This window comes from Sminthopsis crassicaudata, chromosome 3 (genome assembly GCF_048593235.1).
Source record: "Sminthopsis crassicaudata isolate SCR6 chromosome 3, ASM4859323v1, whole genome shotgun sequence".
NCBI classification, from domain to species: domain Eukaryota; kingdom Metazoa; phylum Chordata; class Mammalia; order Dasyuromorphia; family Dasyuridae; genus Sminthopsis; species Sminthopsis crassicaudata.
The window spans coordinates 479284776-479300552 of NC_133619.1; positions in this window are offsets into that span (position 1 = coordinate 479284776).

Genomic DNA, 15777 nt, shown 5'->3' on the forward strand with positions numbered 1-15777 from the left:
AACATAACAAAGAATAGTAGATACTGCATTCTCCATGTAGTGTGAATATAAAATATGTAACTATATTTATATGTAAATATGTAGCATTTATATAAATATATAATTATAATGATGTGATATAAATGTATACAAAAATATATCTCTTTAAAGAGCCTGTTTCTGTTACACATTTCAGTGTTTGCAAAGTTCTTTTTATTGGTACATCTTTCTTTTTCTTTGTTTATATTGTTTCTTTATGTTATATTTCTTAGATTATTAGCACTTTTGCAAAATTTTTGACCAAGTCAACATAAAATCAGTTATTCACACAGTACTAAAACATTTGGCTAAACTGGATTTTGCCTTGCATTAAATAAAATTATTTGATATGTGCCATCTTGCCTGAACCAAAGCCATTATTGAGGTTAAAATATACCAAATCCAGACAAATTTGAAGTACCAGGTCACTATAATGTCTAATAATTCATTGTGGTGACTAGAATATTTGAAAAGCCTTTAATTGAAAGTATACCTATCTTTTTCTTTCTCAGTCTTTATTCATATTTTCCTAGAAAGGAAGCATAGTTATGATTCAAAGTAGGACTTTGAATCAAAGGGCCCGCATCCAAATACAAACATCAAAATGTACTAACTGCATGACCTTGGACAAGTCCCTTAACTTCACTAAATCTCAAGTTTTTAATTTATAAATTGGAAAGGATAACATCTGTGTTTTCTGCCTTAATGGACTGTGTTATAGAAGTGCTTTGCAAACTTAAAAGTATAAAATAAATGTGATTTGTTGTTACCTATATCTGTGATTTCCTTAGTTTAGGAAATTCCTTGTAAAGAGACTTCTATCTATTCTGTTTTTATTCTGAGACTCCAAAGTCTTAGAAAATTTCCTGGGGCATGAGAGTTAATTGAATTGTCAATGGTCACACAGCTAACATGTCAGAGATGGGCATTAAATCCAAACTGGCTCTCAGTTGCCTATGCATTATGTAGCACTGTTTCATTATTATCATTATTATTATTACAACTTAATAGATATTCTTTAATGGATACAATGATGACAACAATGTGATATAGTTGAATGAGTACTGGTCCCCAAATCAGAGGATCTGAGTTACAGACAACTAGAAAATATTAAGAAAAAAAGGCTTTTGAGCTCCAAATTCTTTCTCACAAAGTCTCACATTTTACTTAAAAGAAAACCCTTGAAGGCACTCCTATCAGATAACACTAAATTAGTTTAATTTGATTTCTCAGATGCACATCAAGAGCTATATTTCAGAGGGTATGGCATGGTAGAACAAATTAAGGACTTGAATTTAAAAAGACCTGGTCTCAAGTCCTAATTCTGACATATACTAGCTGTGTGTCCCTGAGCAAAATTGCTTAATTTCTCAATCATTCAAACTGCAGTCTCAGAATAGGTGCTCCTTAAATGAATGAAATCACAGGTCTGGCTCTTCCCTTACTCCAGAAAACAAACATATATTATAGGGGAATTGAGAGAAGATGACAAATTAAAAAGTAGACAAGCTCAGAAAGCTTGACTGAAATCATTCAGTGTCTAGGCTTACAGTATCTTTTACCTTAAAAACACACAAGAAGGCATCACTATTCTACAGCATAGGATAAGCTGTTGTTCAGTTGTGTCTGGTTTTTGTGTGACCCCATTTAGGGTTTTCTTTGCAGAAATATTGGAGTGATTGGGCATTTTCTTTTCGAACTCATTCTACAGATGAGGAAATAAGGCAAACTGAGGTAGATGACTTGCCAAGGGTCTCACACAGCTAGTAAGTATCTGAGGCTGCATTTGAATTTAAGAAAATGATTCTTCCTGACTCCAGACCTGGCACTCTATCCATTGTGCCACTGTGCCCATACAATAAGTATTTCCTCCTAATGATGGTCATGACTTCATCAAAGAGACAAAGGACTTTTTTGATAATCTATTGGAATAAAACATTTTAAATAGATTAAGCATATAAAGGAGGCTAATTTTAGTTATTTGAAAATTTACTCTGTGAAAATCAACGTTCTGTCTGTATTGTATCCGAACCAACTCATTTCCAAAGCTTATTTACCATTATTGTGATTTAGGTGGCATTTAGGTGACACAGTAGACAGAGTGCTAGACCTGAAGTCAGGAAGATTCAAATTTGGCCTCAGATATTTACTAGCATGTGACTCTAGGAAAGTTAAGCTAACCCTGTTTACCTCCTTTTCCAAAAGAACTGGAGAAGGAAGTAGAAAATCACTCAAAATCCCAAATGAGGTCAGACAGTCACATGTGACCAAAATGACTGAACAACTGTGATGTGTAAACTACTACTAGTTGTTAGGAACTTTAGTTCTGTATTCCAAAACAACAACCAAAGGCAGAGTGATTGGAGTCTTTCATTTACTATGCCATATGGCTAAAATGAGTTGCAATCTTTATCAGTCACTTAATGTCAGTCATATAATACACATTTAAATGCCAGGCTTTGTACTAAGTGCTGGAGATACAAAGAAAGGCGAAAGTGCCAGCTTTCAGGAACTTCACAATCTATTGAGGGAGACTAAATTCAAGTAAGTCTATACAAACTAGACATAGGATAGAAAGAAAGCAATCACCATCACTGAAGAATTAAGAGGCGTCATTGAAGGGGATAGATGAGATCATAGACTAATTAAGTATGTAAATATGTATCTGAAATACGACATAACTCTCATGGAATATTCTTTGGAAATAAATATGGTATACCACAAAACTGATTTCTTGGTATATATTAGATATGCATATTACATGCCTACCTTCAGATTTTGGGGCTTTACCTGCCTCTGTGTTGAAGAGTATTTTCCAAAACAGTTCAGTCCTTGAACATCAAATGTAGAAGCTGTAAAACGATGTGGGCATTTAGAGATGATAGTCAATCATTTGTGAACATCCTTCGTTTCCATGGAGATGAGATGGAAAACTAGCTTTGGGTGTTATTACCCTTTACGTTTAAAGGGCACATACCTTTAAAAACTCAAGAGAATTCCCCCTGGCACTTTTTAATAGTGACTGGAAAAACTGGAGTATGGTGATATGTAATAAAACACACAAAGAACCTTCTGTTATACTATTTCTAAAGTCTGAGCCACTGGTAACTTATTTATAAAGAGCTCCTACACATCTCTAATGTGTATTTTTTTTTAAACATCCCTTACAGATTATTTTTGACTTGGTCAGGCAGGGAGCCTATTTTAAACCCTCAATTTGAAGATCATGGAAGCTTTATAAAGTCCTCCACCTGCATTTCTTTTTAGGAACACAGTTCTTTATTCTCCAAAGGATGAAAACCCCCAGCATATAAAAACTTTGTTAAGCTGTCACTATCAATAGAGTACAAAAAAAATAACGGTTGACAAAGAAGAAACAAATTGCATCTTCGAATAAGTTTTCTTCAAGCTCTTGTTAAAAGCTATAACCTCTGATGTTAACTAAATTTAACCCATCCTGACCCTTGTGGTGGCCCTTAACCTTTTCTTTATTCTGCTTCCTGTGGTTGCTAGAGAAGCCCAGCCCAGTCATTGGAAAAGCGTTCTCTATCGCACACAAAGGCCCAGCCTCACTGCTACTCTGTCAGGAGGCACAGAATAGACTGAGGGGTCAGCACCTGTGCGGAGAGCAGGTGACAGTGAACTGGCTGGATCGTTCTAGGGCAAGTTGTAATAGTTTCTACCCTTCAAATATCGTACTGCAGTTTTAGGCATTCAAGCTAGTGAAGTTCAGGTTTTCTTTGTGAATGCAGACTTTAAACAAATTAATCTATTGCTGTTCAACTGACTGTAAAATTAGTAGATTTACTGTTGCAAAAAAAGGGGGGGCTTTCACTTCCACTTTAATAAGGTCAGGGATGTGTCCTAGGCTGCCAACAAAGCAGCCTTTAAAATCTTTGCAGCTGAAACCAGCAACTTGCAAAAAAAAAAAAAAAAAAAAAAAAAAAAAAAAAAGACTGAAAAACAGTGTCTCAAATGTACAGTGGAAAGTCTTTGCCATACAGTTAACATGTAAAAAGTTCACATTTGAGAGGCTTCTTCCACTGGGATGTTTGCCTTTAATTGAATTTTACATAATGGTAGAGTTGATGAAGGGGGAGGGGATACAAATTTAATTTAGTATTAACATTTTTATATGTCCAATCAGTCTTAACTTTTTACCAAGGCAAATAGCCTTTGGTTATTGTAGTTTCATTAAACAGTCAGATTGATTTCTTTAATTTGCATTTTATATTATTTTAAATTGAATTATTCAAAATGTAATACAATAGCAAATATTATATTTTTATATTTGAATTTAATATTGTATATTTAATAACAATAGTAAATTTGGTTGTTATGCTTCAGTTTTCATGCTGATTTTATGTAACTGAACATTTAGTATGGTTTATGTGCCAGGTCTTCCATTTTGTTTTGTTTTATTTTTTTCATCATGATGTGAGGAAAATTATTTATCTTAAAATACTACTTCAAAATAATTTACAGGAAAATGAATTATTTTTATAATCCATTTGTTGGATGTTAAAAAGATTTAAATATGTTCTGTGTCTTCCCAGAGTAAATAGACTTCTCAATCATATTATGTTTTTACTCTTCTTCATGAGAGACTTTTCAAAGAAGATAAATAGGATGTCCATTTGTAAGTGCTCTTTTATTTGGCAGACTTGAAAGTCTCTCTTATTCATTGTAATATATATTCCTCATTTTAGACAAATTTAGTTTGCTTACATCCTGACTCAGCATGTTTTAACTATTATTGCTGTCATTTTCTGACATTAGAAATGATGAATTAGGGACCTTAAATTATGGTAGATCTTAAATATGATAAAGAAATGTGCTCTAAGTTTAATACTTTTGGAGGATATAAGAGTTCTGTCACAGATGTAGGCATAAGATGTTCCTCAACTCTGCTGAGGAAATGGATTTAGCCTAGTTTTTAAAAACAAATATTTCCTATGAAATATTGGAAAAGACTGTTTTGGGAAATGTGATTTTTTTTATTCTTTTAATTGAATAAAAATTGTTACCTAGCCTGGTTGGTTTGGTCTTGGTTTTAAAAATATTCTTTGAAAAAGTATTTGACACTCCCAATCCTTATTATTCATTATCCTTAGAACTTTGCAGTCTAGTTTCAGTCCCTCACACTCTGCTGACACTTTTCACTAAAAGGTCTCAATGATCTCTTAACTTCAACTCCAATGGCCTTTTTTCAGTCCCCGTCTGCTTTGATCATTCTGAGTCCTTAACATTATTGACCTCTCCCTCCTTCTGCATACTTCAGGCCACACTCTTCTGATTTTCTGCCTATACCCTCCTTACTGTTCTTCTCTTTATTGGAATGGTTTACTCATTCTCTTTTAAATCTCATGAAGTGGATGTTTACCAAGCCTCTTTTCACTATCTATGTTTTTTTCAGTTGGCAATCTCACATGTTGTCATGGCTTTAACTATCATCTCTGTAAAAAGATTATCAGATCTTAAAGTACAATATAAGTATGAACTTTTATTTAACATTTTCATCATTAGTTCCAATTTTATTTGAGTTTCAGACTCACATCAAGAACAGTTTATAGGTCATCTTTACCTATGATCATTTAAGAATGGAAAGGGATCTAAGAAACCAATTTTCTCCAGTGAGGTGATTCAGGCCAATTCCAATAGATCTGTGATGGAGAAAAGTACCTGCATCCAGGCAGAGGACTTTGGAGATCGAATATGGATCACAACATAATATTCTTACCTTTTTTGTTGTTTTTGTTTGCTTGCTTGTTTTTCTCTCTCACTTTTTTCTCTTTTTGATCTGACTTTTCTTGTACAGCACAATCAATGTGTTTAGAAGAATTGCACATGTTTATACTGGATTACTTGTTGTCTAGGGGAGGGGGTTGGAGGAAGGGGAAGAAGAAAAATTTGGAACACAAGACTTTGAAAACAAAGCTATTTAAAAAATACTTTAAGGTTTGTGTAGTATATCACATATATCATCTTATTTGAGTCTGACAACATATTCATAAGATAGGTGTTATTTACAGATGGGAAAAGAGTGACTGGAAAAAGATTAAGTAATTAGCCTAGGATTACAAACTAGTAACTATCAGAAATGGGATCTGAATCTTAATCAAGTCATATCAACAAACTTATTAAACATTATTTGCCAAGTATTGTGTCAAGTAATACTAGTTAATAAATAGAAAAGTAAACTAATGGGAAAAGCTCAAGAAAGAAGAATCAGATATAACTGAATTCACTTATTTGGTAGGTAAATCCCCAAACATAAATTACCTAAGAAAGAACTCTGTATTTGGCAGTTGTTTTTTTTTTTTTCTTTCCACAGGCAGTGAAGTAGATGAAATACTGGACCTGCAGTCTGGAGACCTAAGTTCGAATCTGATCTCTGATACTTACTGTCTATGTGACCTTGAGCAAGTCTTTAGTTTCCTCATCTGTAAAATAAGAATAATAACACCCATCTCCAAGGTTGTTGTGAAAATAAAATGATATAATATTTGTGAAGCACTTTTTGTGAACCTAAATGCTAATTATTATTACTTGACAAGAATTACTTATCAAAACAGTAAGAAATTAGAATAAAAAATTGTCCCAAATGTTATGGTACCTATATGTCACAATACATATAAATTCTATTTAAAATAGAAATATTACCTGGTATGGTAATGGTTATATTAATTTTTTAAAATTAGAAAACAACCAGATTAGGCACCTTTTGTAGCTATGGCTAGGAGGATGAATTATTAAGCAAATAAGAGATAGAGATAGTAGTGTAATAGTAAATTTTAACAACTGTCCCTTTACCCGCAAGTATTTAATCACATGCTTTAAAGTTTATTCTGTATTATTAACATTTCTCCATCACTTGCTTAAGTTTAGATAATCAGCAATAACAACAAAATCAAACCCTAAGTTGTAATATTTTTTGATTTGAAAAATATACATATTCATAATTTTAAATACTTGACAAGAGGTTCTAGAGAGTGAGTATTGAATTGGCTTCAGCACACCCTGGATAGAGGCAATTTTAAAAATAAAATAGATAATTTTGATTAAATTAATTTAAAAAGTTTTTGTACAAACAAAATTAGTGCAACCAAGATTTTTTAAAAAGTGAGGATTGGAGCACTCTGCTACAAAACTCTCAGCAGTTTAAAGAAGGGTTTCTGACACTTTTAAAATAGTTTTTTTTACATGTGTGACTTGAGTTCCATGATGGAACTTCTTTAAGGAAGATTGTCTTTGGAAAATCAACAAAGATGAAAGAGTAAGAAGAAGCAATCTAGTTTAACACTCCTCCAAATCTTCTAAAAATAATCAAAGAAGAGTGCCAAACTGATAAGTGAGGAATAAGGAAATATAAGGAGAAATCTAAATGGTTCATTTTTTCCCCAGGCCAAGATCACTAATTTAGTCCACATACAAGTAACCCAGGCAAGATTTGTGGAAATAAGGTAAGTCTTCAGTACTTTTACTCAAACCTCAGAGAAGGACTGGGTACTCAAATCTTGGTTCAAACCAAGGCTAGACTTTTACAACTTTGCAACTCTAAATCTATAGGGATTTTGGGTTAGCTGAAAGGGGCTATGTCCAGAAACTATCTACTGAATATCCACTTAATAAGTCTGTAATTGTGTTGTTTAGATCCAAACAGGGGTTGGAATTTGGAAAGTTCAGGGAGCAATGATTAGACTGTGTACTAGATCAGACCATTTGGGCCTGCTGGAGGTTTGCAGTTCCCCTGGTCCAAGCCAGGGATACCCTTTAAATACCCTTAAATTACACAGCACTCAATACCTGGAGAAAGAAGCAGTAGGGTCCCCTCAAATACAAATCAGAATCTGGATCTAATGCAAAATCCAAATCCAGGAATTAAAGCACAAATATGAGTAAACCAAAAAAAATTTTCCCTAAAAAACATTTTCCCCCTATAATATAATGGCTAGGAACTCCCAAGACACAAACACAGAACAAAATAATTACTCCAAAACACATATTTTTGAAGTCTCAAAGGAAAGTGTAGGTTAGCTACAAGATCAATTAGAATTCTTTGATAATGAAGCAAGAGGCTTTTTAAAAAAAAGTTTAAATTTTTAAAAAAATGATATGAAAACACTAAAAGAAAGTAATTTAAAAAGTGAGAGATACAGAGGACTTAGAATAATTATAATTTATTACAAGAGGTACAAAACCCTAACCAAGCAACAGACTCCCTGAAAATTAGAGTAGACCAAAAAAAATTATGAAAAAAAAACAAGAAATATTAAACCCAAGTCAAAAGATTGGAAAAAATGAAGAAGAAAATGTAGGGTATCTCCTATCAAAAACAAATAACCTTGAAAATAAGATCAAGGAAAGATCATTTAAGAATCAGTGGACAAATCAAAAACCAAGACTTTAAAAAAGAAGCCTACATACCATATTTCAAGAAATCATTAAATAAAACTTCCCTAAACCTATTAGAAAAGGAAAGTGAAACTATAATAGAAACCACTAATTACCTCTAATAAATATGGAAATGAATGGAAATAAATGTGGAGATGAAAATTCTCAGGAATCCAGAGGAGGAATCCAGAGTTTCTAGGTTGAAGAAACAAAGCAAAGCAAAACAAAAACAAAAACACTGCAAATAGCCAAAAGGAAAGGATTCAAATACTGAGGAGTCACAGTCAGAATTGCACAAAATTTAGCAGCTACCACTCTAAAGAAGCACTCTATAGATTCCAAAACATAAAAGAGGCTTACTACCAGTAATAATTTACCCAGCTAAACTGAATATAATCATACAAGGGGGAAAAAATAATTTTTAATGAAATAAGGGGTCTTCTAAGTATTCCTGATGAAAAGAATAGAGCTGAAAAGAAACTTTGAAACTAAACACCAAAACCAAGAGAAAAGTAAAGTGTTATAAATGTAAATGTGCAATAAAAAAGAATTATATGAACATGAACATTCTAATGTAGGACATACATATCTCTTCAGAATGCCATTATGAATCATAGAGGAAATTAAATAAAACAAAGGCCCTAAGAATAGTTTATTTTATTTTGGTGATCTTAAAGAAAAAAAAGTAAGGGGGAAGACACAATAATGAAGGGGATGGAAGGATGGGAAAAATTTTGTCACATAACCAGATTGTTATTCAAATGAGAAAGGGTGGGGGAGGCAGGAAGCATCACTTAAATCTCACTTTTATCTGACTAATCAAAGAAAGGTAAAATGTGCTCATGATCTATCTATCTATCTATCTATCTATTTATCTATCTATATTTCATTTTTTTTCCATTAACAGAGTTCTTTGGGGCTAGGAGGAAGTGGTACTAATTTCAAATGTAGAAAGGAAATAAATGAAAAATTAAATTGCTTGAGAAAGTATTCTATGCCTGGAAACAAAGGTTACCTTTCCTGATGAGAAGTAACTTGAATGGCCATTAATAACAAAACAAAACAATACAAAACAGTAGAAGCAAGTGGGAATGGTGCTGGTAATTTTTTTTTTACAGAGCTACAGGGAGAGGTATAGGGGAACCCTGAGTTCATGAAAGCAGGGGATGGTCAGAAATTATAGTCAATAAATCTTCCACAAATATGTATTTAGCACTTATTATGTACTTAGTACACAAAATGCAAAATGCATTGCTGAGATAATAATATTGAATTTATCCTGGCCTATGTTTCTTGTGTGTAACCCCTCTCACCTAGTTCCATGGTAGTTATAGATTTGGGATTTAGAAAAGAATAGAAGATTTAGGAAGGCAAGTTTGGGCAAGCAGAAGCTTTCTAGAGAACTGAGCCTTCCAGAGTTATAAACATACCAGCAGAACCAATATTTCCAGTGTTGGGACTCTAAGTCACTTGATCCATTGGAGCAGACAACAATTAACCAGGAATTAAGAGGCCCATAAGAATTAGAGATATATAGAAGGTATCTTTGAACCAGAGAAAGAATAATTGGCAATTAGCATAATCCAGCTTTTACATAGAATAACTAAAAGAAATCTGCAGGACAAAAGTTCAGAAAATGCTGGATACCACAGCATTGAGATGCCTTATACAAGTGTGCTGAGATATGCTGAACATCTGACTGGCCTGATTAATAACATTAATGCCAGTGGACAAAAAAGTCCTATGATCTTTGTAAATGTGAGTCAATTTCCCTTATGTAAACAGATCCATCACATAAAGGAGGGAGAATTTGAAAGGGGGTGTCTTAAAAGGGGAGATATTTTTACCATATTAGGAAGGTAAACAGTTAAGCTAGAGAAGCTGGAAAAAGCACGTCTATGAAAAGGAATGCAGTCTTCTTTTTGGTAAGTCTTTCTCACTGTGAGGCTGCTCACAGCTAGTATGTTAGTAGCAAAGAGAACTCAGGCTTCTGGGCTAGTATTCTTAAATTGGTCCTTATGCTTCAGCAATAAAGCTTAATTTTTGGATGGGAATAAGAACAAGAAAATCTGATAAATACTCAACTTGATAGAGATATACAGCTCTGGTGGGCTCCACTATTAGAGTGCTCTTCCCTGTGCGTTTTTTGTGTTCTCTTGTATTGTGTATTACTGGGAAATCCTGTATCTTGGACTTTTTAACAATCTGAGACCCAAAATTCACCAAACTGTTGTTAAGGGGTGAGAGATACCCTAATAGCGAAGGGGATACCCAGGCCGGTGTCACAAGTTTTTGTGAAAGAATTCGCAGTCCAGATCTACAAGTGAGGTTTTTGGCAAAATGGGTTTATTCACTGAGAAACTCTTTCCCTCAGTGGGCTGCTTACTGATTAGGAAGATAGCAAAAGTTTGGGTACAGAACTTTGTTTTTTATTAGCCTTCTATAGTTTGAGGATAGGGAACAATTAGAAGTTAATTTCCAAATCAATAAGGGATAATTATTGTTTCTCAGACCAAAGTGATTCTCAGATCAACTGGAAAATGAGAGATTCCCGTGGGAATAGGTAGGAGACTGGGGATCATTTTTAGAAATTTCCCCACATCAGGTAGCCTACCCTCCACAAGATCAGGGAGACACACAGTTCCATTACATCATTCCCCTCTCAAGCAGCGACCCCAAATTCATTTGGGACAAAGGGATAGAGGTCTCATCTTCTGGAGCTGCTTCAAGCTGACAAGGACCATAGAGCTGTCCCTATGCTCAATGGGGGTTCAGGCCAGGAGAGGAAGTGTGAGATCTGAAGGTGGCAGCAGTGGCATCTAGGGGATGTTGAGTGTCCAAGTCAGTTATCCCATGATCTTCAGACTGGGCAAGTAGTTGAAAGTCCTTAGCTTGGAGCCTGGAGAAAACAAATCTCACAAGCAGGTTAAAAATGGGATAGTGTCCAGGGTGGAGATGGTGACATTTGGGGATGGGGCCTTTGCAAATAAAACATCAGGTGGCATCTGTGGGCTCCCTGGAGGATGCTGATGTTCCACCCAATCCTGGATGCCTCCCTGCCCACAGAACTCTCTAGCCTGAAAGGCTAAGAAGGAGTTAACACCCTACTGGCAGAGGCCATAGAATGGTATCAAGAAAAGCCTGAGAGAAAATGCTAAGAGCAGAATTCTCATCCCTTGGAGTGGAATATAGTAAGGAAGAAGACTGGAGTGAGAAAGGACACAGACAATTTCATCTTTCTTTCTCCAGAGTGTTTTCAGGGGTCCTGTGGGAGAGTAGTTTCAGGTCCTTTATGGTTTCACAGGAATATTCTGAAATATCTGAAGGAGAAGTAATCAAAGTAGCATTTTTGATTATAGAAATATGAGAACAGCTAGGGAAACCTTCCAGTTTGACATCGGTGTAGCCAGAATGACCTTATATGATCCTTTCCACTTTATATCCAGAGGGTCAGCACTTTGAGGTTTCCAAGATTTCAAGTATACTATGTCCCCTGGATTTACAGGGGAGGCAGTCTGAGTATGAGCATCTGTAGGTTTAGGGAAATGCTCATTTGTGTATTCATAAAGGGCTTTCTGGACTGCACTAAGCTGTGTGGCAAACTGAGTGACCGAATGGTGTTCTGGATCTATAAAAATATAAAGTCTATTTGCCAATTTTCCCCTGGCCCCTTCTCTGAACAGGCTTCAGGAGAGGAAGAGGAGGTTTAACAGCTCCTTCAGGATTTACTTGGGCACAAACTGGGCAGGCCTGGCAGTCATTTCTCCCAGCTTGTGACCAGTAAAAAATGCATTTCACAAGGGATCAAAGAGCATTTCTTCCCAAGTGGGTAGCTTAGTGAAGACCAAAAATAAGTTTCCATCAACTTGCCTCTGGGATTAAAAGTTGACCTGAGAGTGTTTGAAACCATCCAGAAGGAGAAAGGGTGTACCCCCTTTCTACTGCAAGAGCTTCATCCTGTAAGCCATATGAAGGGGTAGAAGAATCAGGGAGCTGGTGGATTAAAGATGCCATAGTCAGGGGTGAATGGGGAACAGCTTTAGCAGCCAAATCTGCAAACCCATTCCCCTTGGCCTGAAGTGAATCTCCCTTCTGGTGTCCTTTACAAAATATGACAAACTTCTCTGGGTTTGTGTAGCTATAGAATTTCTCCTGCATATTTAATAGGAGAATTCTTTTCTGTCAAAAGTCCCCTTTCTTTCCACATAGCTCCATGAATATGCAAAATATGAAAAGCATATTTGGAGTCTGTATAAATGTTCCCTCTCATTACTTTCCCCAGTTCCAAAGCTCTGGTTAGGGCAATGAGTTCAGCTTTCTGGGCAGAAGTTCCAGGAGGCAGTGGCTTCTTCCAAGGTGCTATTGAGGGTCACTACAAAATAACCTGCCTTTCTTTCTTCATTTTCAAGAAAACTTGACCCATCTGGTTTGTCAAGAGGAATGTTCCTCGAGCTAGGTTAACTGGAGTAGACTAGAGCAGCCACTGCTCTAAAGTAGGAGGGCCATCCTAAGCACACTGAGTCCAGTTTCTTTGAGAAATAGGCAACTAGGCTGGGATCAGGTCCAAGAACCTGAGTTGACTTTCAGCATCTTAAAAGCCTTGGCCTGATGGGGGTCCCAGTCAAGGGGAAAGTTGTCAGGGCCTTGAATGGGGGTTAGATTATGGCCCAAATATTTGACAGACTGCCAATGTGGGCTTTGGATAAGGAAACCTGATAGATAGCCTCTAGAGGCCAGAAAATTAAGAGTTTTATAGTCTCTCTGTTGGGGCTGCAGATCAAAATATCATCCATGTACTGGATGAGACTGCTGTTAAGAAGCTCCAAATCCCTTAAATCTTTAGACAATGCTAAAAGTTTGTGCTTAAGAAATTTCTCCATCAGGGGTTGCAATTCCTTCCTAGCCTCCGGCTTTATTAGGTATTGATGTTTATGGGGAAATACACTGAGGTCCCCAGCTTAATTAAGGCTGGGGTGGTGTGCATGGCCCTCCCAGGAATCCCCTGATCCCAGATAGAAGAATCTATTTTCTCCCAGATTTCAGAGGAAATATGGGAGGGTTTTGAAAGAAGCACAAAAAGGTCACCTGGAGGTCTGAGAAGAGAAAATTGGATCCCCAATTTCACCATTAAATCACTCCCCAATAAGGGAACAGGATAGGAGGGAATAATAAGAAAGGAGAGTTTAAACAACAGGTCACCAAATTGGCAAGGCAGAAAGAAACAATTCTTAAGTTTTCCTTCAATCCCCATTATCCTATGGGGGAAGGGGCGGGTGGGACCAGAGTGCCAGAGCAAGAAGAAAGAGAAGCTCCCATATCAGAAAGAAATTCAGTGGCCTTACTTGCCACATCCAAAGATACCTGGCGTTCGGCTGTTGTGATGGAGTAAGTGGGGCCTGGTGGAACCCCATGCCTGTCACTCCTGGTCCTGAGGAGGCTGGAGGGTGAGGCCTGAGGCAGTGACCTTACCCCTCTCTGGGCAGTCTCTCTTCCAGTGCCCGTCCTGGTTGCACTTGGGTCAAGGGCTAGGAATTTCCAAGGACAGTTTTGGGCCCGACGGTCCTGTCCATGATACCTGAAGCATGAGCTCCTATGGTTTCCTGATTTGGCAGCAGCTAAAATTTGGGACTGTTCTCCATTACTCACTTTAACTCTGTGGTCTTCCTCCTCTGCTGCAGTTCGGTGCCTATTATTAAAGACCCAAAAGCAGTTTCTAACAGCTTTGTGGGAGAAGTTTGAGGGCCCAAAGCTGGCTTCTGCAGCTTTCTCCATAGGGCAGAGTGTTTAATATTAACATCTCCCCAGGAAAGATCAAAGAAAGGCATTGGCCTTAAACCCCTCAATAAACTTGGTGGGGTCCTCAGAGTAATGGCCAAGTTTATCCTTAATCTGGGAGAAATTTGACATTGAAAAAGGCACCTGTACCCTGCGTGTCCCTCCGTGAGAGTCTGCTGCTTCTCTCAGGGGGGCAGAGGTTAGAAGGGGAGGCTGCACGGGATTCTGAGGAGGAGAAAAAGGGGTCCCACTCCTTGTGTCAGAGGGAATGAGGAGTGGGGGTGGGGAAGTCTCAGGATCTGGTTCAGGAGGCGAGAGGGACAGAATGAGGAAATATTGTCTGACGTCCCGGTCCTGTTTCTGATAAGGAGGTGGTTCTGGAGGCGTTCCCAGGCCTCCTGATAAGGACCACGTGGGAGGACCGAGGGGTCCTGCGCCCCTAGAGGAGTGGAAAGGAGGGGCTTTTTTTAAAAGGTTAATTTCTAATGTTGATTCTCCTCCAGTCAGTTTAGCAGCATCCTGCAGTGCTCTTTTAAGTTTTTTTGTTGTTGTTTTGAGATCTTTTTGGCCAAATTTGTCCCTGTTTTTTTAAGACAGCCTAAGGGGGAATCCTTAGGAGTAGAGACAGCGGTGTATTGCCCCATTTTCCACTACAAGTCTTGGATTTCCCAGACTCCACAGCGCCCTGTCCTCTTAGGCACCCCTGAGAGGGAGAAGATGGTTACGGGTATTTCTGCTAAAAGATGCGGGAATTCCGAGTGCAGAGGTCCCCCACTGCTGAGCCTAGAGCTCCTGACAGGCCCAAACCTTCCCGGCTGCTCCCTACGCTTTCCCTATGCTCTTGGACGGTCCAGGTTTGCAGAAGGGGAGACCTTAGACGCCTGCAGTCGCAGGGCCTTTGGACCTCGCCACCCCTGGCAGCGTTCTGAACAGCGCGGGCGTAATCAGTGTTTGATCAGTGTTTGAACGGCACCCCACGATCACTTCTGCCCGAGACCTTATGTGTCTGCGAGAACTGCCGAGTCTGGGCTCTTCTTTGGGAGCGTGTCAATCAATCAAGCAACCCCAAACTCTTCATTGGGTGTTTATCATGTGTCAGGCACCACACGCTTCTGCAAAATCCCATTTAGGTCACTAGAAAACGCTCTAAGGAGCCGGCATCGGATGGAAGGGTCCCGCGGCACTCGCTGTCTGCGGCCCTAGAAAGTAACCCCACCAAAAACTCCTCCAACAGATCCTGACGGTGCGGAGGGGACTGGGGCCTGTGCTTGCACTGCGGATCCCGGGCGTCCCAGAGAGGCCCTTATGAGCTGGAGCGAGTGAGCAGCGGTGGGCGCTAACATTTCCCCTAGTCAGGGAGGTCATGGTCCATGCCAGAAATAACTAGACACTGAAGAAGCAGGTGGAAAGGAGGTAGAACTTCCGGGGGCGGGGTGGGGGAGGGGTCGGGAACGGAAGGGATTCTTGGTGGAACCTGGAATGGGGGGGGGGAGTCGCTGAAATCTCAGTTAAAAGAGAGTAGAAGACAGAATTAATCTCCCTAGACTTTCGGACCGAAAAACTGAGCATGCTTTTGCAGTCACAAGTTTC